Source organism: Desmodus rotundus, chromosome 3, assembly GCF_022682495.2.
Source record: "Desmodus rotundus isolate HL8 chromosome 3, HLdesRot8A.1, whole genome shotgun sequence".
NCBI classification, from domain to species: Eukaryota; Metazoa; Chordata; class Mammalia; order Chiroptera; family Phyllostomidae; genus Desmodus; species Desmodus rotundus.
The window spans coordinates 65,629,480-65,656,873 of record NC_071389.1 but is presented as its reverse complement, the minus strand read 5'-3'; the positions used below and the strand labels follow the sequence as shown (position 1 = coordinate 65,656,873).

Here is a 27,394-nt window from a genome sequence, read left to right as displayed (position 1 = left end):
GGCCCTCAAAAATCGCCTCAAGGAAGGTGTAAAGACAAGACTGAGCTTTTGCAGGCGAGTGGAGGCTGGATTTATGCAAAATTTTAAAGTTAACAGCCACATCCCGGTATATCCCCTGCAGTCCTTCAGCCTTAAGAGCCTCAGGGTGGGAAACTGCTTGTCTTGCCCCATGGCTGACTCAGGAGTGTGCACACAGCTGCCAGAACTGGGAGGGGGGGAAGTATTCTGGGTCCCCAAGATCTCTGTACTGGGGTCCTCCACCTCACACTCCTCTAACACTTACATATACCAATTTCACACACACGACAATCGTGTGGTACGTTCTTCCAGAAAACAAGTATCTGTGCAGGAATCACCGAGCAGTTCCAAAATTCTGGGTTTATGTTCCCTGTGTTAACCTCTGACTTAGGCGAACTTCACAGTAGCGCTTAAAAAACAGTAAACAGATGGTTTAAGAACCTGCCATATGCAGGGTGTGCCAGCTCTAGGAGCTTGTGCCTGCGTTCAGTGCCCAGGTTCTGGGCTTCCAGGCGCGGAGGGCTTCATCCGGACCCTGCCTGCCCTTGCACACAAACCTCTATCAGATTACAAGGCACTTACAGGACTGTCTCTTACGAACAGCTCCTTTTTTATCAAGCAAATGGCTTAAATAAAAGTTAGTAATGTCTCAAAACTCAATATGGAAAAATAGAATATAAAGCAAGATTATTCTACATTTAAAAAGCTAAACTGTGACTGAAGTAGAAAGACTGATGGACATAAAGGTCTTACTCAGTGCTAGATTGCATCTTATTTTGATCTCCTCTTAGTCCAAACATTTCCCAACAGATCTGCAAAAATCCTGTTCTGAAATTGTTCCAATGTCTCAGCTACAAGGTGGTCAAACGGGGAGTTGAATAACAGGTCTTTCCTAAGTATGAAATCTGGGCCATTTCCTCCACACTGTGCTAATTCTCAAAACAACAGTGAATTCTGGGAGAAAAATCAAGCCCAGTGACCGACCATTTGTGATCCGCTTGTTCATCTTCCAACGATCTGCAGCTTACATGCTCCCATTCTCTAGGAGCTAGACTCCTTCCCCAGCTAAATGAGGAGCGTGCAGCTTGATCACTTGAGCAGAGGACTCTGTGCTCCTTCTCATTATCTGCTCACTGGCTCTGTCAGCCTTTTCAGAATTACTCCGTGGCAAAAGTTCAAAAGGTTCTAGGATAGCAACTCATGTGCCAAGGTACAAAGTCTGTCCAATTTAGAACCTAATCAGCTGAGTAATATTTGTTTCTTGAATTATTTTTCTCTAACTGGGCCTTTTAAAGAAGGCGGCAAAAAAAAAAAAAAAAAAAAAAAAAGACACACACACAGCCTCAACTTTTACTACAACTGTTAAAATTTCTCCTTTTCCATTTCCTTCTGCTTCAGCACTTGGTTTACACTTACCTGTCAGTAGCGTGCAGCTATTACCCTCCTGACAGGACTCGAAATGGAGGACATATTAGGTGGTGACTAAGAATCTTGGCAATGGGGAGACCTCAGACACACAGACAGAGTGAGAGAGACGGTGAGTGCTTTTGCCGTGTCTCCAGATAAAGCGCCCCTGGCTTGCCCTTCCCCATCACCTCACTAAGCAGCACGGGCTCTGGAGCCGTAGGGCAGACACAGGTGAAAGGCAAGGGCAGTTCTCATGTGAAGGCTGGGTCCTCGTGATGGCAGGGGCCGGGGCTGGTGCAGAGATGCACTGCCATCCTTCCGGTGCACACAGTGTAACTAGGGCTTATTATTATTAAAAGCTTCCTAAGGGTTCTTAGCATCCTTTTAGGGTCCAGCTCTGCCTTTGCTGCCACCTTTATTCTTCACACTCCCTTGCTTACCCTGCACCTTTCAACTCTTCATCTTTTTCCAAAACTTAATGCTTCTTCCCAAAGCACTGCCATTTTTTTCCCCACAAGAATGAAGGCATTTAGCTCAAAACTTCTCTCTCATTTAATAAATGCTGTCAATTTTAAAAATGCTACTTGGTATCCGTGCCTTTATTTCTGTTACTCATTATAACTCCAAGAGCCTAGAAGAAAATCCTCTGAAGACAAATGAGATTCTTTAAGAAAAAGCAAAACAACCATAACCATACTTAAATTAACCTCTGTGAATTCCAAAGTTCACAGGGTAATACATCACTCTTAAGATTGCATCAGTTCCTGACATGTATCCTTACAACCACAGAGCTCAAGCATCATATTGTACCTTCCCATGGATTATCTATTCTCCTGTCCCTTCTGTATATGGGAAAGTGCTTTTCCTTAGCACTACTGAGTAGAGAAATAGAACGTTAAACTCACAACCCCATAAGAGAAAAAACATGCTCCCAGGTAAGCACAAATGATACCACAAAAGATGAAACTGACTTTGGAAGAATATTGGAGGTTCATTTTGAAAGTCTCCATCCCCTCAGTACCACGGTCCGTGGATGAAGACAGCAACACTGTGGTTCCAAACTAAGAGACGAGAGGGAGTTTCCTTGAGGACCAACGACTATGGCAGAAGAGACATTAAACTTGTATCTGAAATGATGCCGCTTCTCTCTCTTCATGTTAGAGCTTCCTTTAGTAGTTAAAAATGCTACAAGGTTTGCCTGTGTGAGGACCCTTGGTCATTATTATAGCTGGATTTTACAAACAAAAATGAAAAACAAGGCCTCTGGTGACCTAAGAGATTGCCTCTCTGGGCTAGCAGCCCTCACATCCGTGTCCCTGTCTCTGTCTTCACTTCCAGGGCAGCTCACGCATCAGGTTTCTCTGTGAAGGTCTCTGGCACTCACATTCACCTCCCGGCCTCTGCAAAACCTGGGCCATGGTTTTTAGGGAAGATGTTCCCAGGGCCAGCCAGCTGGCTCGACGGGCATTTGCCCCCAGAGGGTTATTAGCCATCTTCATGGAGCCAGAGTGTCATTTTCCATGGGAAAAATGCAGCAAGGGGTGAAAACCATCTTATAAAAATCTGCCTGCAAGATGGTTTCAGCTCCTTTCTGGGAACAGTTTCTTGGTTTTGAGCAAGTTGGGAAGGAAAGCACTACTTAAGAGCACAGCAGGACTTGGAAGACCCAGCTGCAAGGCAGAAACACAGGGCCAGGGTGGCTCCAGGCCTGAGCTTGTGCCTTCCTCAGCTTGGTGCCTCAGTTTCCTCAACTTCCAAACACACATACAAACTCGCCCACGCTGCACAGAATCAGTAACATTCACCTAGCAACCGCACGTGCCCTGCCTCACTGAATTCTCAGCACTGCCTTTGCAGGGAGGAGCTGTTATCTCTGGGTTGGAAGCAGCAGCAGCAGAACTCACAGATACTGTCATTTTTTTTCAAAGCAGTAGGTAAGTAATGGAGCTAAAACTCACCCTGGGTCTGCTCTTCCTCCTTTTAATTGAAGAGACAAGAGTGGGTGGATTTTGGCTGTGGATGTATTATTCTGCGCTGCACATCTACTCAAAAGAATCTCACTTTCAAAACTCAACTTGTAATGCTCTTTCAACTGCCTCGTGTCACTTCAGCACCTTGCCAAATTTTTGTTAAGTATAAACTATAAACATGTATTTTGCAACAGGCCAGTTAATTCTAAGCCCCAGCAATATAAGTTGGTGTAAATTAGGTTAAATATGCTCTCGGGCTGCAGCTGAATATGATTTTAGAAAATAAATAAGACAGACCCACTGGTCAATCAAACTGTGAAGGACAAAATCTTAAAACATGGTTTTCAAGTTTCCCCTCTTGTTCTTTAGTTAGTATGCAAATATACATGTAAAGTGGGCCACAGCGACCGATGGACTGTGATTTCATGATCACTAATAGGAAAGAATAGCAAGAAACCACACAAGTTTGACTAAATGCAAATACCTGTGCACAAGTTACGAGCATTCAAAATGTTCCTGGCGTAGACTGCGAGCAAGGAGCAGCCCGGGGCTGTTTACTGGCAGCTGATAGCGATGTGTGTTGTGTAGACTAAACACCGTCCTGTAACACATTTCTCTTTGGAAGGCATGTTTTGTCTATTCATCTTCTGTAGTGGATATTTCTACTCCATTATTTAAAAAATATTTTTATATTCTCTTTAGGCATTCATTTAAAAAATAATATGTTAAAAATCCAACAAATTAAGAGAATTGGTCCTAACAAGTCAAATAAATATAACATTCACTATTGAAAAAAATGTTCTTAAAAAGGATTTAAAAATATACAAACATCTGTACAATATACATGTGAAAGTAGCAAAATATGAGTTGAGAGAGAATAAGTCACACATCACTGTCAATTGCATGTATCAATCCTCAATTATCTACTATAATAGAATCTTAATGAAGAAAAGCAACTTATGAATAATTTAAGGTAGAAAAAAATTGGATGTGATTTTTCATTTGCCTGCAGTAGAAGGGCTAAGGGAAATAGCATGGAAGAAACACAAAGTGTCTGGAAAATTCAGAAACATTATTATAAACTTTTGAAAGATGATTCATCAATTTTTATTTATTTTTTAATTTATGGATTTGAGAAGAAGGGAGTGAGGGGAGAGAGAGGGAGAGAGAAACATCGACTTGTTGCCCCACATATGCACGCATGCCTTCATTGGTTGATTCTCGTATGTGCCCTGACCAAGGATCGAACCTGTAGCCTTGGCATATTAGGACACGTCTCTAACCCACTAAGCTACCCAGCCAAGGCAATTTTTTATTTTTAAAATTTATTTTTTTAAGTATAATTGGTATACAATCTTATGTTGGTTACATTACTTTCAAATGTACAATATAGTGATTTGACATTTTTATACCTTATAGTGTGATTACCCCAATCATATTTATCAATTTTTAAACTAAATGTAGTCAAACAAATTTCAACCACTTTACGTGTATTGACACCATTATTCCTGATGACAGCCCCGCAAGGTAGAAATTACCATTTCCTCCATATCACAAATCAGGAAAAAGATACAGAGATAGGAAATCATTTGCCCAAAGTAACGCTGCTAGAAAGTATCTGAATTTGGGCAGCCTAGCTGCCCAAAAGAGTGTACTTTTAACCAACCCCCTTTACTTCCATTATGCCACCACTGGATTGGGTTTGCTTTCTCCAGTATACAAGTTCCTGGGGAATAGGCCCACGGACAAGGCAGATGGAGCAAAGAGACTCAGGGGCTTTTCTTTTTACAACAAAAATGCAACTAGTGGTTGTAGGGAGTCAGAGATGCACAGCCTGCTACATGTTGCTTAACAGATGAGTACTGAAAAGAAAGGAAAAGATATGTGCAGACTAGAAAAGCCAAGACAAAAAGGGCTGCTTCCTCACCTTGACCAGAATTCTGGACTTCGAGGCTCCAGGACTGTCTGGTTACAACACAACTGAAGGGAATGCACTGCGACCCCATGCACTTTGATCTTGCTGAAGCATGTGATACAGTTTCCCATGAAGTCGGGATAGTTAAATCAACTAAATGTATGTGGCTACAAGAACCACTCAGCAGTCAGTAGACTCAAAAGAAAAATACTGGATATATCTACTAGTATGTGAACAAAAGAACCACAAGGAACGGTATTCGATCTGTATTCAGAAGTTAACTTAGAAACTATTCACACTGTTATAATCAAATTTGCACAAAACATTAATTTGGGGGGTGTGAAAAGGCAAGTGAGGGAGAGCCAACTGACTTACCTCAATTAACAGAGGTGAGGAAAAATAAGAATTCAGTTTCACTTTTGTGTCCCCTTTAATTTCCAGGGAGGGACTAGATGCCCAATGGGTAGTAACCTCTTCTAGACCTGAAATATCAATAACCGAGTAAAGGAAACAACAGCTTCCTTGGATATGTTTAACACTTTTAGGATATTAGGTCTCAACTTCAAAAAGTACGACCCTCTATTCCACACATCATCAATAAAGTTCCATGGGAAATAGTACTTCCTTCAACAAGAACGCTTTGTTAGCAAAACCCAAAGAAACGAAGGGGCTCAGGCTGAACTCAGAGGTCAGATGAAAATGGCAATGGGGTGTGCATAACCCGGCCCCACTACAAACATGCCACACAGGCAGAAGGTCGTGAGAATGGTTTGCGAACACACGGCAAGATAAAGAGCAGCAGAGAAGGAAGAGAGGAGAGCTCAAACTTGGACTAACATTTTTTTAAGCATAAATTATAATTTTTAAATTCTTTAATGTTGAGAAATCGCTTCCCCCTGGTAGAACTGTTTGTCTTCCCAGAAAAACATTATATTTACGATGTCAGTAGTTGATTTAGAACTCAAGAAATGGCCTAAACTCAGGCTGGGTCCCAGGAAAGTACAAGTGAGCATCACTTCATGCAACTCCTAAGTCGACATTTCCGCCTGGCAGCCACCGTGCCCCAGGCCTCGGAAGCCAGAGCTCAGGCTCTAAGAGATAAAGTCACCAAGGGAATCCCACATATTCCACTTCCTTCTAAATAAACAACAAAAAAAGAAATTTAGCACAAAGGCATAAAAATGAGAACCATGCTCCATTGTAGATTAATGAATGGGAAAATATATGTGAAAATGGCAATGCTTTGAGATTATTATTAATATTTATAGAGACTAAAAAGCAAACCATAAAACCTAAATTCAACTTCCCCAAGGTTTGATCACTGGCCTCCTCCCATGATTTAAAAATCGTCCACACAACGGTAAACCCAAATTAGCCTGGGCCCAGACCCTTTGCCCCAAGGCCCTACAGCTTATGCCCTTAAATCAGAATTACCTGCAGGACTTTTTAAACAGTTTCACAGTTTCTCACACCCCACCCCAGAGAGACCCCAAGGAAATCACTGTCCATTTAGCCCCAGGCAACCCTGAAGTGCAGTTCGGATGAGGAGGAATCTTCGCTACAGACATTTACTCCCTGCTGGACCACCACCAGGTTTACTGTCAGAGACAAGAGCAAATGACTTCCCTTCTCAGGAACTTTCAATGGGATAACCTTCAAAGGCAAGGCCCTCTGTAATCTGTCCCAAACTCCTTTTCTGCCCTGTTCCTTCCCACATCCCTCACTCTGTCACAGCAGGTCCCCGAACACTATGCAAAGGTCTCTTAGTCTCCATACTTTCCTGCCCTAATGCTCTCACTGTTCCCTACTGGCCGCCATCTTTCTCATCCTTCAAGGCCTTGCTTGCTAAGGTTATTTTTCTTTGTAAAATCTTCTCTGGTCTTCCCAGTCACAATCAATCTTCCCTTCTTTTGAGCAAATGTCCAAAAAGTTTAGCTTGTGCAGGAATTACAGCATACACTGGACCCTGCTCTGAATCACGCCAAGCTGTGTGTGTGCTCTTCTCCCTCTGAAAGCAGGGTGTATATCTCACACCTTTCACATTGTGCACGCAAGACAGGGCTGGGTTCAAAATTTAGTCTTCCCAGTTACTAGCACTGTAACCCTTAGGAGGTTATTGGAACATATTGAGCCACAATTTTTTAATCTTTGAAATGGGATCAAAAAAATTAAACCTACCTTGATGACCGGTATGAAGACACAAGTGTCTGGCCCAACGCAGACCACCAAACATGCCCCCGAAACGCAGCTGTTATGACTTCTTATTAACTTTTGTTTCCTATGCTACTAGAATGCATTGCAGACTTAGTTAAGGGCTCAAAAATCATTTGCTTTCAAAGTAATCAGCAGTGATTTCTTAAAGCCCTCTCTCTTTACCCGATTTTGTTATTAAGGGCATTTAATATTATTTCTATTGAAAAGTCATCTCTTATTCCCCTTTTCTCTCCTTCAAAAATCGATGCACAAAACCCCAAGGAACAGGCTAGGTCAGGGCCCCTCCTACTCCAGCTTGGCTTTTTGCTTTCAACTACAGTAACTGCCTACAGCCACAGTGTCGCTGCCCGGAGAATCGCCTGCTTCACCCTTACAACAAACAGCACTTTGTAGGCAAACTGGAGGCGAGCCCAAAGTGGGAGGGGGAAAAAAAACCAAGGAAAAGGAGTGTGGGCCAGAAACTGAGTCAACACCCACACTATCATACAGGTAAGAAGAGAACAAGAAAGGAAAGAAGCTCAGGTCAATGCAAACCTTCCCCCGCTCCTCCCAAGCACCCACCTCACCACCCACCCACAGAAAGTGACTTCGAGATTCCCACAGGACTCGCTGGTCCACTCACTGCCTAACACACATGGCTACTGTTGTTAATGAAATAGTCATGTAGAATAGTTCCTTACCCTCGTCAAACCACTCACGCTGCCTTTATTATAATCTCCACCATTTGCAGGGGATGAAACCCAAGTCTTGAGAAATCCAAGGTCACAGCAGAAGAAAGTGCCAGGACCTTCGGAGTTCAAGTCCTCTGAAGCTTCAAATCCCTGGTCCCACCCACAGCCCTATATTAATTGTGGAAAGCAATTTTTAAAATATTCTGAGCACCTCAGCAAATCCACGAGCTATAAAGGTAAAGGTGAAATAATTTTTGTGCTCTTAAAAACAATTCTGGTGCCAAGAGGGAAGGCTGTCACAGCAGCAAGACCCCAGCTGCACTCCTTGGAATTCTCAGTCCAGTGTGTTAGTCTGGCGCTCCAGAAAGATGCATTAGCTTTCTGTTCCTGGACGGAAATTTTCCCGACAATTTTATTTATTCATTTGGTTTGGGGAGGAAGTATTAGGAAAGGAGTGTAATTTTCTTCCTTTTTTAAAAAGCAAACCCTCATCCTGAGTTTAAAGCTGAGGTGATGTGGAAAGCAGATGACATTTCTGAAGCAAACTGTGATCCCTGTATGAGAGAGTGTAAGAGGCAAGAAACCAGTGCTGAAAAGCCCAGATCGTGAGGCCACGACTGCTTTGGTTCAACTCACAACTCTGCCACTTTCATTTATGTGGCCTTGGGTTCCCTGCCTGCTCCTGGTGATGGGGGCTGGGGGAAGGGAGCGCAGCAGCCGCGCCAGGGAACTGAGCCTTGGTGTCCTCTGCTACAAAATGGGCTGCTGTGAGGAGTGAATGAGCTAATACATGTAAAGTGCCCCCAACAGTGCCAGGCACGCGTGAGTACCACACACGTGTTTCCTATTATTATTTCCAGAACAGATTAGTCTCTATGTGAGCTCTTTTTAAAGTGTACTTTATAAGAAGGTTAAAGATGACTTCTTGTACTATTGGTTAATCCATGATGCCCCAAACCAGCACAAAGATTATTTACAAGTTTCACTTCCTGATAGGATCTTCCAGGATTTCCATCTGTGGACTAGAGTCCCTAGAAGAAAAAACAGTGGAATTTGAAGAATTTTCCTTCTTCCCAGCAACAGTGCAAGCAAAGGAGTGCCCATTCGCTCAGAACCACAAACCAGATTCCGTAATGAGAAAAAACAAAGACCCTCATTGCATTAAACTAACTAATGCGGGGGCCCATTTCTAAATGCATTTTTTATTCTGAAAGCAACCGAAGTGTTAAAAATGTAGTTCCATCAGCTGAGAAAGGGTTCAAATCACACAGACACGAGAGTCCGAAGGCCTGGAATAAAACCTGCTGATGAATCAAAAGGTTCTTCCTCAGAAAATGCTGAAAGTGCAGGAACAATGTGCTATACTTGGGATGATTAAGAGAAAAATGCTTTTAAAAATCCCCCCTTGGGCTAGGAGTCTAGACTCAATTAGGCATAGAGATCTGGTAAGATATCACTTTTCTTTCTCAGAGAGGGTGCGTACAACCAATCGTAGGTAAGCGATGGAAGGACTTCCCCCAGAAGAGCGGAGAAAACTGAAGACAGGAGCACTGGCAGGGTCACGATGCAGGTTGTGAGGTCGCGCCCTGCACGGGGGCACCGAGCCAGGGAGAGGCGCTGAAACTCAGCCTGCAGTGTTCTCCAAGCAGTGAGGCCTGGCAGGACAGATGCCACACGCTGCCACCACGGGCACACAAAGGGACTGTGGGGGCTGCTCCAAGTGGCACCGAGCACACCAGGCCTCCACAAGCTGGCGTCCAGACCCATCTGAGCGCTGCGCGCTGCCGTGCACACTCTCGCAGGCAGTGTGGTCGTTGGGAATGAGATTCTCGGCAGCCCCCCCCATGTGGTGGTTGCGGGGGCGGGGGGGCGGGGGATAGGATGAGTGTTGGCCAATTTTCTACAATGAGAACATTTTCCCACTTTCTTGGATCACTTTGATAATCAGCTGTTCCGCAGTGCCCCTCTTCTTTTCCTTCCTCTGTATTCTCCTTTCTGACACAGGCACTTTCCCTTCCTTTTCATTCCAATTCTGCTTTTGTAGAAGCCTCAACACAAATCAACATGCGCACACTAAGAATGGCAAAAAAACAGGGCTCTGGCAACCCACACAGATTCTGCACTATTTTAAATATTTATCGGGGTCACAATTTTCCCTGTGTAACAACTCTTTGTTCTCCCTCTCTTCCCCATTACCCTCAAATCGACTTGAAGATATAAATAAATCTTCCTCCTCCCTTAGCTTCTAGAGTAAGTGATCTCCTTCCTGTCCAGGTGGCACTTACCCGTCATTCTCCACCACTGGGCCCACCTGCTCCCTACGCTTGCATCATCTTCTGCTAGAGGCCTCCTTCCCATACTCTACGTATTTTTCCTGGAGTCTATTACTCCTCAGGCAGGAGAACCCCTTCAATTGCATCCCCTCCACATATAACATACCAAATGTAAAGGGCAGAAATCGTTACCATTACAAGTGTGGGGCTTTCAGTTTAAGTGAGGTATGGGGGGGGGGGGCCCATAAAACAAAGAAATCAAGTTCTCACTTGTCTCAATTTAAACTGATTTAGAAGATTGTATTATGCTTTTATTCAAATGCTATGCTTCCTTTTACCTGGGCCTAAAGGCCTATCTACCCTACCCCGAAGAGCCAAAGCCCACAGGCTGTATCTGCTCCATAAAGCTATTTTGTTTGGTCTGCAGGAAGGATTTAAAGTGTTGAGTTATCCAATCTTTTAAAATCAGGAGATTTTTATGTCATAATCCAGATTTCTGGCTTACAGTACAAAACCAGAAGATCTGGTAAGACTGGCTCACATTCCCATATGGGAACAATTGGCTGCTGAATAGATCTGCTACACAGGCCCCCTTTAGACAGGACCTGCTCTTTCAAGTTCAGCACAGGTCTACCTCCCCCACCCCCCATTATTCTACCCTGAGGCTGAGTACTAGCTGCCATAAATCATCTTATCTGAGGCCCACTTCCGGCAGTGTTTGGTACTTACTTGCCTGTGACCCTGAGGGACATTAACTAATAGCCAACTCTAACTTTCTCTGTCACGGGTTAGTACAAAAATTACAAATGTAATTATAAAGTTTCTCTTGGTCAGAATTTTCCAGGTACAAATAATTTATAAGGAAAACAACTTAGAACTAAACAAAAAAAAAGTTTCCTAACAAAAAATATTTAGAAAGAACTCAGTTAAGGAGAGGAAAGGGTCTCTCTCTACCTGTGTGCAAAGAAAGAGGGTGCGTTTGTGCAAGCTGTGGAACACTGCTCCCAACCCGAGCTTTCTTACTGGCTGAATGTTAGTATGCAACATAAAACCCTTACAGAGAAACTGTAACAACGAGTTCACTCCACAGAAATGATTACAGTTGAGTATGATACATCTATGAATAAAGCAGGCTATAAATGCATGGTATAGATATATGGGCATTTATTACTTCATTCTTTACTTAGACGACATGAATGATTTGTTCTGAATGCACGTATTTGGCAGAGCGTTTATTCAGCAAGCATTTGGACATAACCCCTAACAAAAAGGATCTACATCTTTACATGTTTATGGACACTAGTTATCGTAGGGTCAGACCTAATTAGGGGGAGGGTACTTACTGTGTACTACTGGCATTCTACCACCAGTTGGCGGTAAAAGGTGATAGAGCTAAAGAAAGCACTGTAACAAATGATTTTAAATTATCCTCTCAATTCTAGGGTGACGTTCCACTCAACTGGCTTTACCAATGGGGCTGGTACTTCCTAAAACCAGTGTGTGCTGACGGAACACAAGCCTGGAAGCTTGAGCACTCGGGTGCCGACGCCACAGCTCTGCTCTTCCCAGCAGCCTTCCTGTTTCAGACCTGATCCCTAACCAAGGAGCACAAACCACACGAGATGTGAGGTCCCTGTACACCTCAAACTCCGATCCTCCATTTTGCTCCTTTTTTACAAAAATACTAATAGGTATTATAAAATGAATACAAAGGAATCTAAGAAAAATAAGAAGAGCACAATAGATAACTGAAACAAACTAGTTTCAAGTCCCACCTCCACCACTTCTGTTTTTTTGTTGTTTTTGCAAATCACATAACCTCTCAAGCCCCAGTAACCTCATCTGTGAGTAAGAGTAAATCCACCTTCCACTCGGGATTGTACTGAGGATTAAGTGAGAATGTATGTAAAGTCTAAGGCATACATTTAGATAATAAGTAAATGCCTAGTAGTTTATTATTATTAACTTGGTGTATTCCGTAATTGTTCAAATTACTTCTTGGCCAGTTAAGTTTAGAAACAAACTAGTTACATCTGATGACAAACTGATTTTAAAGCTTATTCAGTAGGGTGCCACTGAATGCCTCACAGGGGCTGGTTTCCAAAGAATCTCAATACTCAGAGGTTTAGAACTGGGATGAGAACAATCAGTGAGAGAATTCTGACTGAGGGCTTTCACACCCCAGGTGATGGGCAGGAATCTGCCCCATCCTTCTGTGTGAGACCTGGAGAGGCGGCTTTCTGGTGGTCCTTCAGAGAGGAGCGCGGTTCTCCGCTTTCCTTCTTCGCCCAGCTCTGCAGAATTCATTGCAGTGTCGGTGATCTGTCGATGCTGAGATTTAGCAACGGGATTTATGGGTTGCCGGGGAACTGAAGCCTCCTCTGACAATGTTCCTAACTATTACCAGAAAGCAGAGGAGGAAAGTAAAACCATTTTTAAGAGATGAAACATTCACAATGGAATCTAACAATGGGGTCTGAGAGCCTTCCCCAAGAGCAGTCGTCAAGAGGAGGACGCAGACATCCTGAAACCCCCGGCGCAGGAGCAGCGCCCAGACTTCTGATTCCGTGGACCAGTCAGCCTTCAAAGGAAGACTGTCATAAAACTGCCAGGTTTTAGGTGACTGATGGAATGACACCAAAAAGCATTAAAAAAAATTAACCCCTCAAAGAAAGAAGAACCCCCCAAGTTGTTTTTTTTTTTTAAAGACTACTTAAACTGAGTAAACTTAGCACTAAAGTTAAACCTGAAAAGCTTGCTATATTGTCTTGATTCCTAGTTTTGCAGAGTCCGGTGCAGCTGCCCTCATGGACCCACCACCCTGGAAGCAACTGCTCAGGAACAAACTGCGAGCTGGCCCCACCCTGCCATCCATCCGGTCCAGGGCGCAGCGTCTCATGGAGGCACCACAGGCCACACCAAGGAGCATCTTCTATCGTGGCCATCCCCTTCCAAGGATGCAGATGTATCTTCAAAGCTCCTTGTTTGTCTTGATAACCAACTGTGGGCTTGACAGCCACAAATGTTTCAAAGCCTTCCTGATCGTGTCTTCAGTCAGTACCCAGCCTTTGCGTACAGCTATGTAAGATGGTAGTTCTCGGTTCTGGCTGCACATTAGAATCACTTGGGGGTGGGAAGGGTTCTTCTCAAACTGAAACTCCACTCCCAGGCATTCAATAGGTATGGGGCTGGGCTCGTGTAACTTTAAAGTACAGCTGATCCTTGAACAACACAGAGGGTAGGGGTGCCGGCCATCTGCTCAATCCAAAACTCACCTGTGACTTAGATTGGCCCTCCACTCGCGAGGATTCCCCACTGCAGGTGGAAACTATGTATCCCCCAGACTGATTCTGATGCCAGTCAGGGTTAAGAAAAACTGGTACAATTTTTTTTTTTGCATTCATCCTGAATTTGCCTTATAAAGCTTTAAGGTATACCTCTTCATTCCTTCAGGTGACAAACATGGAGGACCAACCATATGTGGGACACCAGGGAATCAGTGGAGAACAGCGTGTATGGACAAGCAGGCAACTGAAATACGACATTCAGGTTTGCTGGGATTAGGCAAGTAATGCAGACTTCCTCTGCCGCTACCCTAGTGGTTTCACGAGCTCGATAACATCTCCTCCCAGCTGTCTTCTCTTCAGGTGCTAGAAAATCTAGTATTTTTATCGGAAAAACAAACCGGCACGGCCGTGTTCTCATCAAGCCTCCTGGAATGGGTTGTGGACACTGTATGCTACTGGGAATGTCCACACTGCCTAGGTGCCATTCCACTGGCCAGTCCAGGTCTGGCCTTCTCTCCCGAAGCCAGGTGCCCATGCTTCAAACAAAGCACAGTGGAAACTCAATTAAGACTGTGTTTCCAAAATCTTTTTGATGAAGCTTATCATTCCCTGTCCTTTGTGACTGCAAGTGGGACAACACTGTGAAAGTATTTTTGAAGCCTTTTCCTGGGGTCTCCCACCAAAACACCAGCTTATGACAGTTCCGTAATTTCCGCCTCAACACCTGACCGCGTATTTGCCCCCACACAAGGAAACTCACCTGCAAATCTTCTGATGACTAACACGTCCCATTACGGTTTCCCTGGAGCAATTCCCCACTGGCTGGATATTTCATAGTTCACAAGAGCTTACTGTCATCTGTACACTTAGAAATTCCACTGTGGGCTCCTTCTTTTGGAGCAATTATATAAATAAGACCCGAGGGACCTCGCTGTTTACACACCTCTAAGCAGAAGGGAAATCTTTATCCTTAGAAATCTTTATTTGTGGCCTTTAAGGACGATGGAGTCAAATGCTTGCTCTGTCACCACACCTGTAAGCTGCAGCTAATCACATCGCCTCCCTGTGCCTTGGTTTTCTCATCTATAAACGTCAAGTGTCGATTCGATCCCAGCCATCTATACAATTCTATCTTCCATTCAAAATGACACACTGCATCCTTAATCCCAAGGTGACTTCAACTCTGATACAACCTTGGAAAGTATAAAAAAACAATAGCTAAAGGCTTTCAAGTATTTTCTCCCTCAAAAATTCTCGTATGTTCACTAACACCCCTTCTTCTCATAGTAACATCCTTCTTTGCCAGAGGATGTAGACAGGTTTCGTGCGTGGACCCGCACAGCAGTGAGAGCAGGCCGACAGACAACACAGCACGCCAGCAAGGGATCGGGACTTGACAAACATCCCTCACAGAGAGTTGGTACGTGTCAGCGCTGAGACCTGGAATTCTGGTCTAGCTCTCTCAACACTGCTGGACGGCTGCCACCTGAACCAAGTAGTTTATTTAAATCTAGTTTGTTGGAGAAATCTAGAACATTTGGAGAACTTGGCACTGAGTCATCTAGGACATCTGACCTGCCTGCTTAAAAAGACATCTGAGAATGGTAATTTCCTAATGTCTTCTCAGTGAAATCTGATAAGAAATTACACCAATGACAAGCTAACGCCTTTTTCTGGGAAAATTACTTGTTTCTATACCCCAATCCTCTGTCCTTCTCCAAATGTAAAGATGTCATTAATTAAGTATTTTCGGCAGACCATCTAAAAGGAAAAAAAAAATCTTAGCCTGAGTGGGAACCCGATTTCTGTGTGGTTTTTGCCAGTGCCAGTATCCTGTTTCCCTGTTCACAAATTTCAAGAGCAACTCTGATCCCACAAGCTTTGCAGGTTTGCACAGAACATTAAAAGTTCTCTGCTAGATGTCTTAAGAGAATTAAAAGACCCCAAAGGATGGAGTACAGATTTCTGAAGCTTGCAACAGACTCAAATCATTTCAGAAGCGTGTCTCAGGTACACACATATTAGCAAGAACTGAAAGCGATGTAGCTTGGCCACGAACACAGATTTGTCAGAAGCCCCTAAACTAAGGAATTCACTTCACCCTGGAATTCACTTCTATCACTCCGCACCCCAGCTCTCAAATAGGAGCAGCAGTGACCAACTACTAGGTTTCATGTAGTATTAATACTAGTGACAACCAAGCTTTGGGCGAAGTCATCTTCTGCTCCTTTCTCATATGATTAGAAAATAGAATCAAAACCTTAAAATCTCAAAAGGTCTGAGGAAGGAACCAAAATAAACAGGACAGCACTGATCAGGGACCAAAACAAACCAAGACTTCCACTCAGCTCCTCACACACACAAATGCGCCCAATGAAAATAGGACGGAGCGACTCATACAACAAATATCTGGGAGTTTTGACTATCCAGAATGTATGCATGAGTCTGTGCTACACACTGCTTTTTATTTTTTTTTTAAAGGCACTATTGTGAGCTTAAGCTGTAGTAAGTAGATGCTTATGCTTTGGTGTCAGGAACAGAGCTGTCCTACTGTGCTGGTGGCTGACCAGATCACATCTCAATTATTCAATGACTCACTTCCAGACACCCCCTACTCTCCATGAGATGCTGACAGACTGAGAAGACACCTAGAAGCCTCGTCCCATGCAGGACTGTGAAAAGAGCTGGGAGTATTTTGCACCAAGGAAAGTCCATTGGGTGGAGACATCATACTGTTTTTGTGCACTGGAAGGGCTGTGCTGTGGAAGTGGGTAGTTCCAGAGGAACAGAATCAATGGAATGAACTTTGAAGGAGGCAGTCTTCAGCTCCAATCACCACCATACACACGTTCCAAAGACACAATGGCATGCCTTCCTCGAATGACATTGTTTTATTCAACACTGTTTCATTGTTACACTGATGAGACGCTGTAGGAACTTAAAAGTCTTGTGTATATCCATTAGCCTATGGTAAAAACAATCTTCATCGTATTATCATCTCACTTAAAGTTGCAGAACCCATTGAAGATATTAAGTGAGAACAACATTTAACAGAATTCCCTGTTCTTTGGGAGTTTAAAGAGAGGCTGCCTAGCAAGTGTAAAAACGTACTCAAGCTAGACTAGGACCTCTCTAAAATTCCAGTTCCCCATTTGCCCAATATGATACTGCCCTGCCAGCTCATTTGCTACGATCTCACAAACGCCCTCTTCTTGTTAGGATTTGCCTAGATCCTAATCACCTCGGGCCTGAGCACAGCAAAAGTCTCCTAGACGGGCTTCCTAACCTCAATGTCTTTCGCCACATGTCAAGAACCATCTTCTTTCAAGGCCTGTTCTGAGACGTAACTTTACTTCACAGCGGCCTCCATGTGCACTGACTTGAGCAGGGTTTCTCCACCCTGGAGCTACTGGCCTTTTAGACAGAATTCTTTGTGGGGCAATAAGCTGGACATTGCGAGATGTTTACCAGGATTCCGGGCCTCTACCCACTAGATGTCAGTAGCACCTGCCTCCGGCTCTGACGAGCAAAAATGTCTTCAGACATCACCAAATGTCTGCTGGGAGGCAAAACCACACCCTGCTGAGAACCACTCTTCTCGAGGCAAATGATTAACACCACTGTCTTGTGGTTCAAGTTTTCCACTAACTAGATTCTCTCTACCTTCCTTCATCAGTCTCATTCTCTGCTCCAGCCAGGCAAACCTATTTACTATGTTTGACCTATGAAGACCTCAAAGCTTCCCCAATGTGTGTTCCTGCCTGCTTCTCCAACACACACAGCAATTCTATCTGGCTCCAAACACCACTGCCACTTCAGTATTCTTTGACCTCCTGGACAAATGCAATTGTTCCCTCGCGGTGCACCTGTCTTACCACCCCTGTTTGAGAATCCTCTCCTTCCTTTTTAAATCCTCACAGCACCCACTCCGATTCTCTGCTTACTGCTGGTACTCAAGAAATATTGACAGTTATTTCTTAGAATATCAAACAGCAGCTCCAATTAAAGATGAAAAAATATGTGAAATCCCTTACCAAACACCATTTTAAGAACATGCCATCATGAGTAGACAGTTTTGATAAAACTTTACTTTTTCATAGCCAGTCCCAATTTACCTACAGTATTGAGACTTAACCAAGTATAATCTCCAAAATAGAGCTACCAAAACAAGTTACTATTAACAAACACATCAAAATTTTCTAAAATGAATCAAAAAGCACTGCACAATATCAAAGTTAAGAAAAAAGGCCAAGTTCTGACCAAGGTGGGATTCTTTTTTAATTCTGTAAACCTGGGCAGGGATAAAAAGAAACAACTATGGCTCAATACTTCATGTTTCATCACGCACTACTCAACATTGTAATGGGACACATTGGGGGACAGGGTCACCTAAGGACAGCTTCCTCTCCCACCTTCTGCAGTGTTAAGTTTTAATCAACAAAGTACACACACATACACTTCGATGCAAGGCAGACAAATCGAAGACAAAATGTTCAAATATATAAATAAATCATGCCAATTCAAGATTTTGAATTCCCCCCCTAGCTTCATGGACTACCTAATCATTTTATGGGAGGACCCTAAATAACCTAGAGAAACCAAACACTCCAAATCAACTTCGCCAAATTCGTATTTTAACTGCCTGATTTTCATCTCAGGATCTTTCCCATATTGCTCTTGAATGTTTAATGTTGAGAACAGGAGAGGCAACAACTCTCATTCTGTCCTAGCTGACGGGTAGGTGTTCAGTCAGAATTTATAAACTATAAACAAATGCTTTACGAAGACCCCATGGACTGGTTATGGTCCAGAATTCTCCCACGGGTCTGTAAGAAGCAGAGGCCCCAGCAGCTTTGGCAGGGAAAGTCTGAATCACTGTCATTCTTGGCTCCTGGAAGTGCCCTTTGGTTGTTTATGAGGTAAACAGCGCTCACCATTACCGCGGACAGGAATTCCCAACCGGGGCCAGACTCTTCCGACGCCCAGCACTGAACACGTAATAGGTGGTCAGTATACGCTGCCTGAATGGAATGTTATTGTTAAAGGGGCTATGGGAAGTTTCCAGAGATTAGCTATCTCTTTACTACTGTATCTCGTTCAAAATATGTCCTAATAGCTTTTTTTGCCCAACAAGAAGTATTTTTCAAAGTCAAGGAGAAAAGGAAAAAAATCTGCAAAGCTGAAGGAGCCATGAATGAACCCAAGTGGTTCGAGTGGACCCCACCGACGGCTAGGACTCCCCAACACCTATTCCCCAGCTCTTTGCTTACCTCCTGCGTGACCGCCTCTCTCCCCTTTGTGCTTTTTCTTTCCGAAAACCCTACCTTCCCACCTTCGGCCACACACCCCAACTGTGTGCCAGGTGGGACCCCACATCCCACATCCCCTCTCCAACAGGGACCTACCTCTCTGTCCTCCCCTCGACCTGTAGCAGCTTTTCTTCACTGTGGCAGGTTTTTTTTTTTAAGAAACCAAAACCTTATTTCTTCATCCGTAAGAGATACCCCAAATAAAGGACCCCTGAAAGAGGAAGGCCCCTATCAACCCTCCAGTACGCGAAGGTGACAGTTCGCCGGGCAACCATTCCCAACCCTACTCCTTTCCAAGCCCCTGAACGAGATTCGAGCACAAGTCCCGCTCCCAAGTGCCCACGCTTCCAAACAAGCTAGAAGCGGATTGTACCGGTACCCAACCCGGAGATGGCCCGCGGCGGCTGGGTGCACCTGCACGCCCCCGTCCCCTCCTCCCGGCGCCGGGGGCGGGGCGCGGCCCTCCCCCTCCCGGCCAGCTTCCCCCGCGCGGGAAGGAGACCACCGGGAAATGTTTCTGCAGAAGTTAAGGGCTCACCTTCTGGGCACCCGGCCAGCAAGGCCAGACACCAAACACCCACCTCCAGGAGGAACCCGCGGGGCCGCACCCTGGTCTCCCCGCCCTCCCGACTGGGAGGAGGGAGGCGAGAGCGGGGAGCGCGCGCGCGAGGGGGCGCCGGAGGGGGCGGCACGGCCTCCCCTCCCGCAGGGCCCACCGCCTGGGGCCCAGGTGCCCGCCGCCCAGGTGGCCCAAAGCAGAACGGCCTTCCCGGCCCGAGGGGTCGCCGGCAGGCGCAAAGCCCGGCCCCGCTTGCCGTCCGCTACGCCCCTTCCCGCCCCCTGGCCGGGAGTTCGCGGCTGCAGCCTCCGCTCGGGCCGCGGCTTCGCGGGGAAGGACGCCTGCGTGGCGCGGGCGCGCTCCGGCCCGGAGAGGTGCGCACCCACCTTGGGGGCAGCCCCGGGCGCTCGGCCGCCGAGCCGAGGCTTAGGCTGAGGCGGGAGGCGGCGGCATCACCTGCGGCGGGCGGCGGCTGCACCCGGACGCAGCGGGGCGGCGAAGGCGCGCGGCGCCCTGGACCCTGCTCCCGCGGCCCCGCCCGCGGCGGCCACCTCGAAGCGCGGCGGAGGAGCCCGGGCACCACGGGCGGCGGCAGCGGCGGCGACCGGAGCAGCAGCACATGACTCTGTAACGGGGGGAATTAGACAAAGCGTAACATGGACTCCGGGTCCGTGCAGGCGCTGCAGCTCCGGGACCAACCGCAGCCGGCGAGCTCCGCGACTGGCTCGGCCGCAGCCAATGGGGCGGGCCCGGGCCTCCATGTGATTGCGAGCGCTCGCTTCTGGTGGCGCCGCCGTGCCCGCCGGGGTCTGGGCGCCTCCGCGGCCCCGCGGGCGGGCCGGCCGGGGCTGGGCGTGGGGCGCGTCGGGGTGCCCGGGGTCGGCGACGGGCGGCCGGGGGCTGCGGGACACCGAGCAGGTGCAAGGGGCGGGGAAGAGCCGCAGCCTTGACCTTTGTCGCCGAAACACTGTGGAACTCCCACCTGGGCGGGACGTGGTGCGTACAGCCGCTGTCGTCAGCGGGGAGCGAGAAGAGGTCGGAACGTTCGCCTTTCGTACGTTATCTGTTGACCAAAACTCTAGGATTAAGACTTGGGGAGAAATGCAATGAAATAGGGGGAAATTTGAGTAAAGTCATGTAAGCGGCTTCCAACACTAAGGAGAAAGGACTTACCCAGGATTTGGGACACACACAACTTTATCTTGGCACGAACAGCTTCCCAGCCTCGTTCGTTCTGTCTCTGCTACTAAAGACGTATTGGAGGATCAGTTCTTCTTGGAATCCGAGTCTTCTCTCTTCGTCATTCCTTTTTGCCAAAAATGGCTTGCGTCTGAAGGAGGCAGATGAAGAGTATGACCTCTGCTGAGAGGTGTTTTCCAACCTGACAGTTTTCCTTCTTGTTTTTGTTGTAAGATCAAAGTACGCATATTTGAAGTCTTTTCCTTGGTAGGGGAGGAGCAGGAGTCAAGAAATGAAGTCAGGAGGGGTGTTTGGAATTGTTGGGTTTTAACAAGACAAATGGTTCCAGCCCAATACTTCGAGATCGCCTTTTACCCGAATCTCCCCGTTTCTGTGAACAATGGGAAGTCTCACCTCTCCTTCCAAATTCTCTCCCTGTCAGCAAGTGTTCAATCAACTCAGCACCTAAAATGTTCTTCATAAGCATGGTGCACAAGATGTTAACACGTCCTCAGAAAGGTGTGGGTTCAGGTATAGTGAGGCGTCAAACAGAGTGGTGTTCTAGGGTGTCAGGAAAGGAAGGCTTCAGGGAGGAGGGGATGCTAGAACTGACCCTCGGATCGTGAGCACTTGTTCCTCGGGCGCTGGAAGTGAAGAAGAGCAGCCCTGACAGGGAGGAGTAGGAGCAGAGCGGACCACAGGGACTGCCCTCCACTAGTTACAAGATGACATTAGGTTTTGTTACCTACCTCTAGCTTTCTCATTTTTCCTTGCCCCTCATGCCAGCATCCTCTCCTACTCCACACACCCAGCCAAGAAGGAGGTGAGTGGGCAGAAGCTGTGTATGGAGTGATCTAAGCACAGCACCACCTTTGCTGAACTGTGAGGGTAGAGCCACTTTAAAACGATCATCCAGGGGTGATATTTTGATTAAAAACATCTTACTATTATAATTAATTTGGAATGTTTGCTGTCTGTAAAAACACTTCCATATTCTGATCTTCCCTAGGTTTTAAACTGTGGTTCTGGATTTGAGAGAAATGTGTTTTCAAGATAGGTATCAGTTGAGAAAAGGAAAAGTAATCCTCGGGAAACAGCCAAATGTGGAGAAACAGGCATTCTCATACAGTATGAGTGTTGAGTATAAATTGGGTAAATTCTTTTGGAGGACACTTTGGCAATTTTTGATAAAAATCTATATGTGTGCTCTTTGACCAGGTAGTTCTACATCTAGGAATTTATACTTTGAACATGTTTTTTCTAAATATATGTATTTCAGTAATCCAGCTATGTACAAGAATATATGTCTAGGTATGTTTATTGCAGCATTGTTTATAACAGTTGAAACATATAACCATGTAAAAGTCAAATAAAATCCCAGTTGGGAAACTAGTTAAGCAAATTAAGCTGGATCTGTAGAAGAAAATGTTAAGAAGCTATCAATAAAAATAGGATAGATCTGTTTATACTAACATGGAAGAATGTCTAAAATCTCTTAAGTGGAAAAAAGTAAGTCACAGAACAACATGAATAGTATGATTCCATTTTTATTTGTATTTCTTGTCTTTATATACTTGTAATTAAATGTATTCTTAGAAGAAATATGGAAGCACACATAACAAGCAGTTAACAGTGGTTATGTCTGGATGAGGGGTTACCACATGTTGGCTGTTCACTTTCTGTTGAACGATTCTGTATGCCTGAAGTTATTATGTTGAGCACATACTACTTTGATAGTAGGGAAAATAATTTGAAAGGATTTTTAAAGATAAAGTTAGGAAGAGCTCTACCGAGGACAAGGAGTGAAAGATCACTCAGACGGTCTAGGATGTAAAAAGCTGTCAGCTTCCCCTGTTCTCCAGGGAAAGCACATGGAAAGGAGGCAGCAAAGGACAGTAACTGATTTGGCATTGGATTCAATGGTAAGAAATATGATAGAAAAAGACTCTGAGACTACATTGGACATGTCTACAGAAATGAGGTGGCAGGAACACAATGAGGCGTCAAGGAAGTTCTATTCAACAAAACCTTACAAAGCACTCGCTGTCCTTTGCTGAGTGGCTGTGTTCAGGAATGGCAACTGTTCCAGCACATGGTAAATCTGTATCACACCAACAGTGAGATAGCTGCCGTGCTTATGACGGGCCAGGCACTTCTCTAAATACTTTACATATATTCATGTTTAGTCCTCGTAACAGCCCTATGGGATGGTTACTATCACTGTCCTCATTTCTTTAGACAGGAAACAAAGGCCTGGAAAGGTTATATAAGTAGCTCAAGATTACCCAGCCTTTAAGTGGCAGGCCTAGGCTTCTAAGGCTGGCAGCCTGGCTCTAGAGATCTAAGTGCTTATTCTGTCTAAAAGGACCAAGTCAGATAAAGGTCATTATATGTGCATCTCTCTCTCTCTCTCTCTTTTTACACAAGAATTGTAATTCTAAGTTGATTTGTGCATATCTGAACTATAGCATGTGGCATGCCCTAAGGCTCTCAATAATTGGGAGCCTTAATAATGCATATACATATTGAATGAATAATACATATTGAGTGAATGAATGCCTTTTCTAGTAGAGAAGAATCTGAGCCCCTTGGAGGAATGATTTTGCATTCTTTTTTTCATCACCTAGTAGCATGTCCAACATGTGGTAAGCAATATGAATTTCAGTAATCTATAAACATGTTGAAAAATTGTAAATAAATCAAACTTTATAAACTGATCCCATACACTGGCATAGCTTATGAATAATATGATGAATTTCTTGTGCAAAAGAGCCCTGGAGGGACAGGGCTAGATTTGGACATACCCGCATAACCAATCATACATAAATAAATGTAGAATATTCTTTGCATGGAAAGTGGCAATAATGCTGAAGAGATGCAGGATTTCAAATTATTGGAGCATCTCTCTTCTGTGTCACCTCTGTTAGTTTCATAAATGGGGATAATAATATGTATCTCCAGTCATCGTGAGGACAAGGATTGAATGACATGGAGATGGCTTAACTAAGTGCCTAGAATGTAAGTATTGCTCAGTAAATGGTACCTGTTATAAGTGTGTCCACATATTGTAAGTGTGACCTGGTTTCTTAATGTAGAATGACTATAAATACCACAGCTAACATAATTTACAACAGCTGGGAGCTCATATACATAACGTCCTTTGAAATTATCTAGTAGGGGCTCAGCCTAGGCAAATGGTAACAGTAGTCTTCTGCCTTCCCTTCCCTTCCAGGACAGTACACCCCCTCCCTTCAAGCAGCGCATCCACTCATGGAGCTTTGAGTTCTCTCTCTAAGGCAACAACTCCACACTCATACCTCCAGCATAGTTCTCTCTCCTGAACTCCAAATTTCATTTCTAACTGCTTTCTTGGTTTCCCCACTTAGTCATCTAATATATGGCTCAACAAGTTCAAAAACAAACTCCTGATTTCTTCTGTTGTACTACTTCCCACACCCCTCCTCTTTCTATTTCTTTAGGTGGGTTAAAACCATTCGACTTCCTAGACTTAAACTCTCAGCCTTAGAAGTAGGAAGCAAATTCTCTCCCTTCTTCATAGCTTAGGAAGTTGAGATGCTGGTGACTAGATTAGAAATGAGCAGGTGGAGGAGGAGAACAGTGTGGAGGAAATGAAACTGGGTGAAGTGTGTGGGTAACTCTCCACGAGTAGTGAGGTAACAAGGTCCAAAGAGGAAGGGAAATTGCCAGGCTGCTATAGTTAGAAGTAATATGATGAAATTGAAACCAGAAAAACTAAGAGCACATGTTTTAATCAACCACAATGGCAAGAAAGAAGTGGACCAAACCATTCTAAAATGGATTCATAAAGTGAAAAAATAAGGGTTTCTTCTCCAAGTAAGCCAGTGCCTCTTAAAAAAGATTTTTTTTTTTTTTTTACTTGAGAGAGAGAGAGTGGAAGGGAAGGAGAAAGAAGGAGAAAAACATCAACATGCAAGAGAAACATCTATCCGTTGCCTCTTGCACACGTCCAACCAGGGACCTGGCTCACAACCCAGGCATGTGCCCTGACTTGGAATTGAACTGGCAACCTTTCAGTTTGCAGGATGATGCTCAACCCACTGGGTCACACCAGCCAGGTCAGCCAGTGCTTCTTAATTGATAGCAATGAACTCAGTGTTTCCTTTACTTGGGAAATTTATTTTAAAAAGCATAAAGAGCCCTGGCTAATGTGGCTCAGTTGGTTAGGCATCATCCTGCAAACTAAAAGGTCATGGGTTCAATTCCCGATCAGGGTACATGCCTGGGTTGTGGGGTCAGTCCCCAGTCCAGACATGTGCAAAGAGGCAACCTATTGATGTTTCTCTCTCACACTGATGTTTCTCTCCCTCTTTTTCTCCCTCCTTCCCCCCTCCCTTCCCTTCTGTCTGGAATAAAAGAAAAAAAAAATCTAAGCATAAAGAATGTACATTTAACCACTTGAGGACCTGTATCCATATCCTCTGCCTTCCTGCCTGCTATTACTAGGGGTGAATTGCCCAGGCTTTTATGGAAAGCCAGTCTTTTCACTTTTGCACTGATCTCATCCAGTTTCAAATGGTAACTCCAGCAGTTGTCTCCTGTCTCTTATATCATTGATTTTCGACTACTGGATGATTGCCATCACCATTTTTTTTAAAATGTTGTTTTTCCCATCTTAAGGAATAAAGTGTCTCTTGACCTTCTTCCTCACTCCACTTCTCTACTCCCCTTTGCATCTAAACATCTCAGAATAATTGTTTATACTCACTGCCTCCAGTTCCTTTCTTACCATATGTTTCTTCAGCTCACTCTGATGAGGGTCGTACTCCCACTGCAGCATTGAAACTGAGCTTGCTGAGGTAACTGACAACTTCCCCTTTGCTAAATACAGTGATCAATTCTTGGTTCTTAAATGACCTCTCAGCAGCCCTGGACACTGTTGACCACCCCTGCTCTTTGGTGAACTGCCTTCTCTTGCCTTCTAAGACACCTCACTCGCTGCCTTCAAGGCGCTCATCCAGCCACACGGCTTTGACTTCCCTCTCTGCACCAACAATTCCATGTTGGTGTCTCCAGCACAGTTCTGTCTCCTGAGCTCCAGTTTACCTTTCCGACAGCTTACTTGCTTTTCCTACTTAGACATCTAATAGCTATCTCAAACTTTAGTCCCAAATCAAACTCCTGTTTGCCCCCAAACCTGTGCAACCCACAAAGCTATCCCCCACTCAGTAAATGGAACCCCATCCTTCCAATGGCTTGGTCTAAAACCCTCGACTCTTTCTCTCACAACCTACATTGAAATGGTCAGGAAGTCCTGTTGGCTCTACCTTCTGAATGTCCACCTCCACTGCCACACCTTGGTTCCATTCACCACGTCTATCTCCTGGATTAATTCATTAGCCACCTGACTAGTCTAGATGCTTTCACTCCTGCTCCATCCGTCCCCACCCTGTATTTTCAGTGCAGCCAAAGCGATTCTTTAAACATGTAAATCTCGTCAGCTCATTCCTTTCCCCAGACCCTGCGATGGCTCCCCATTTTACTCAGAGTGACGTGGTTTGCAAGGTTGCTGCATGATTTGCATCCCTTGCCCACCAATGCCACTCACTTGGGAAGCACCCCCTGACAACCACAACGGAAATCAAACACCCTGCCTACTCAAGTTCTTCTTATGGCCTTGCTTTATTATTTTCCTGTGAGCACTCATCTTTTACTTACTCGATATATTGTTTATCTGGTATCTCTCTCTCTCTCTTCTAGAATATAAGCCCTTTACAAACGAGATTTTACCTGGCTTGCTCACTGATGTATCCCATGGTTTTAGAATAGTGTCTGGTACACAGTAGGTACTCAATAATTGTGTTTTGATGAATGAATGAGTTTATTACAGCTATCTAATCAAGATAAACTCAGGAAGATATTTCCCTGAAAGAGATTTTTTCGATGTCATGATGTTCTCTAAGCATTTGTTGAGAAAAGACATTCATATTCAGAGCCTCCAAATCCAGACCTTTTACTAAAACAGCACCTAGTAGTTTTATGTGGCAAAATAAGAAAATCATTGGAAAATACTGTGTTTTTGCTAGTCTGCTAACAAAAAAGAAAAGGAAAATAATTTGAGTTAACAAACAAAATTGCAAAATAATAATTCCAAAGTCCTAAATTTTATTCTTATTAAGGAAAATGTTTAAGCAAAGTAACACAATAATGAAAAGAATAAGTTAGAGTATCTTAAACATTCACTTCCTCATAACATATTACTTTAAAATTGTCATATAGTAAAATTATGATGTATTCTAATCTGTCTCAAAGAAAAGGCTTAAGTGAAATGAAAATCCAGAGCTGTGGCATGAAAGAACAAGTGGGAATTTTAATTACAGTTTTGCAAATGGAAAGTTGAAGTGACACAAAAATCCTGAGAAAAAGCACCATAATGGGAATTAGGCAATGCTTTAAAACAACGCAAAACAAAACCAGTCCCCAAAGCAAACTGATTTGTATGGTCATTTATTTGAAAAGAGGAAGGAAGAGGAATTGCCCTTTCCAAATGGTGAGTCGAACACTTAGAAGTCCAAGGGAACTCACGCGGGATGTGTCCTCAGAGGCCTTGGCA

The 27,394-nt window shown here is 44.5% G+C and overlaps 1 protein-coding gene across 7 annotated transcripts in view; it reads right to left on the bottom strand.

Annotated features, from left to right (window-relative positions):
- The window catches only part of LRRC8D (leucine rich repeat containing 8 VRAC subunit D), a 108,596-nt gene extending 87,692 nt beyond the window's left edge, over window positions 1–20,904 (bottom strand). Inside the window, exons 1-2 of one of the 7 annotated variants that reach the window (XM_053920018.1) lie at window positions 20,010–20,308; window positions 19,161–19,275 (exon numbers count right to left, since the gene is read on the bottom strand). The gene's annotated coding sequence lies outside the window, so the exon portion shown is untranslated. Of the gene's footprint in view, window positions 1–1,002; window positions 1,022–19,160; window positions 19,445–19,602; window positions 19,824–20,009; window positions 20,310–20,796 lie in introns of those variants that run through there. The other 6 variants (XM_053920020.1, XM_053920023.1, XM_053920017.1 and 3 more) reach the window with 6 other exon arrangements.
- Window positions 20,905–27,394: the final 6,490 nt, after the last annotated feature.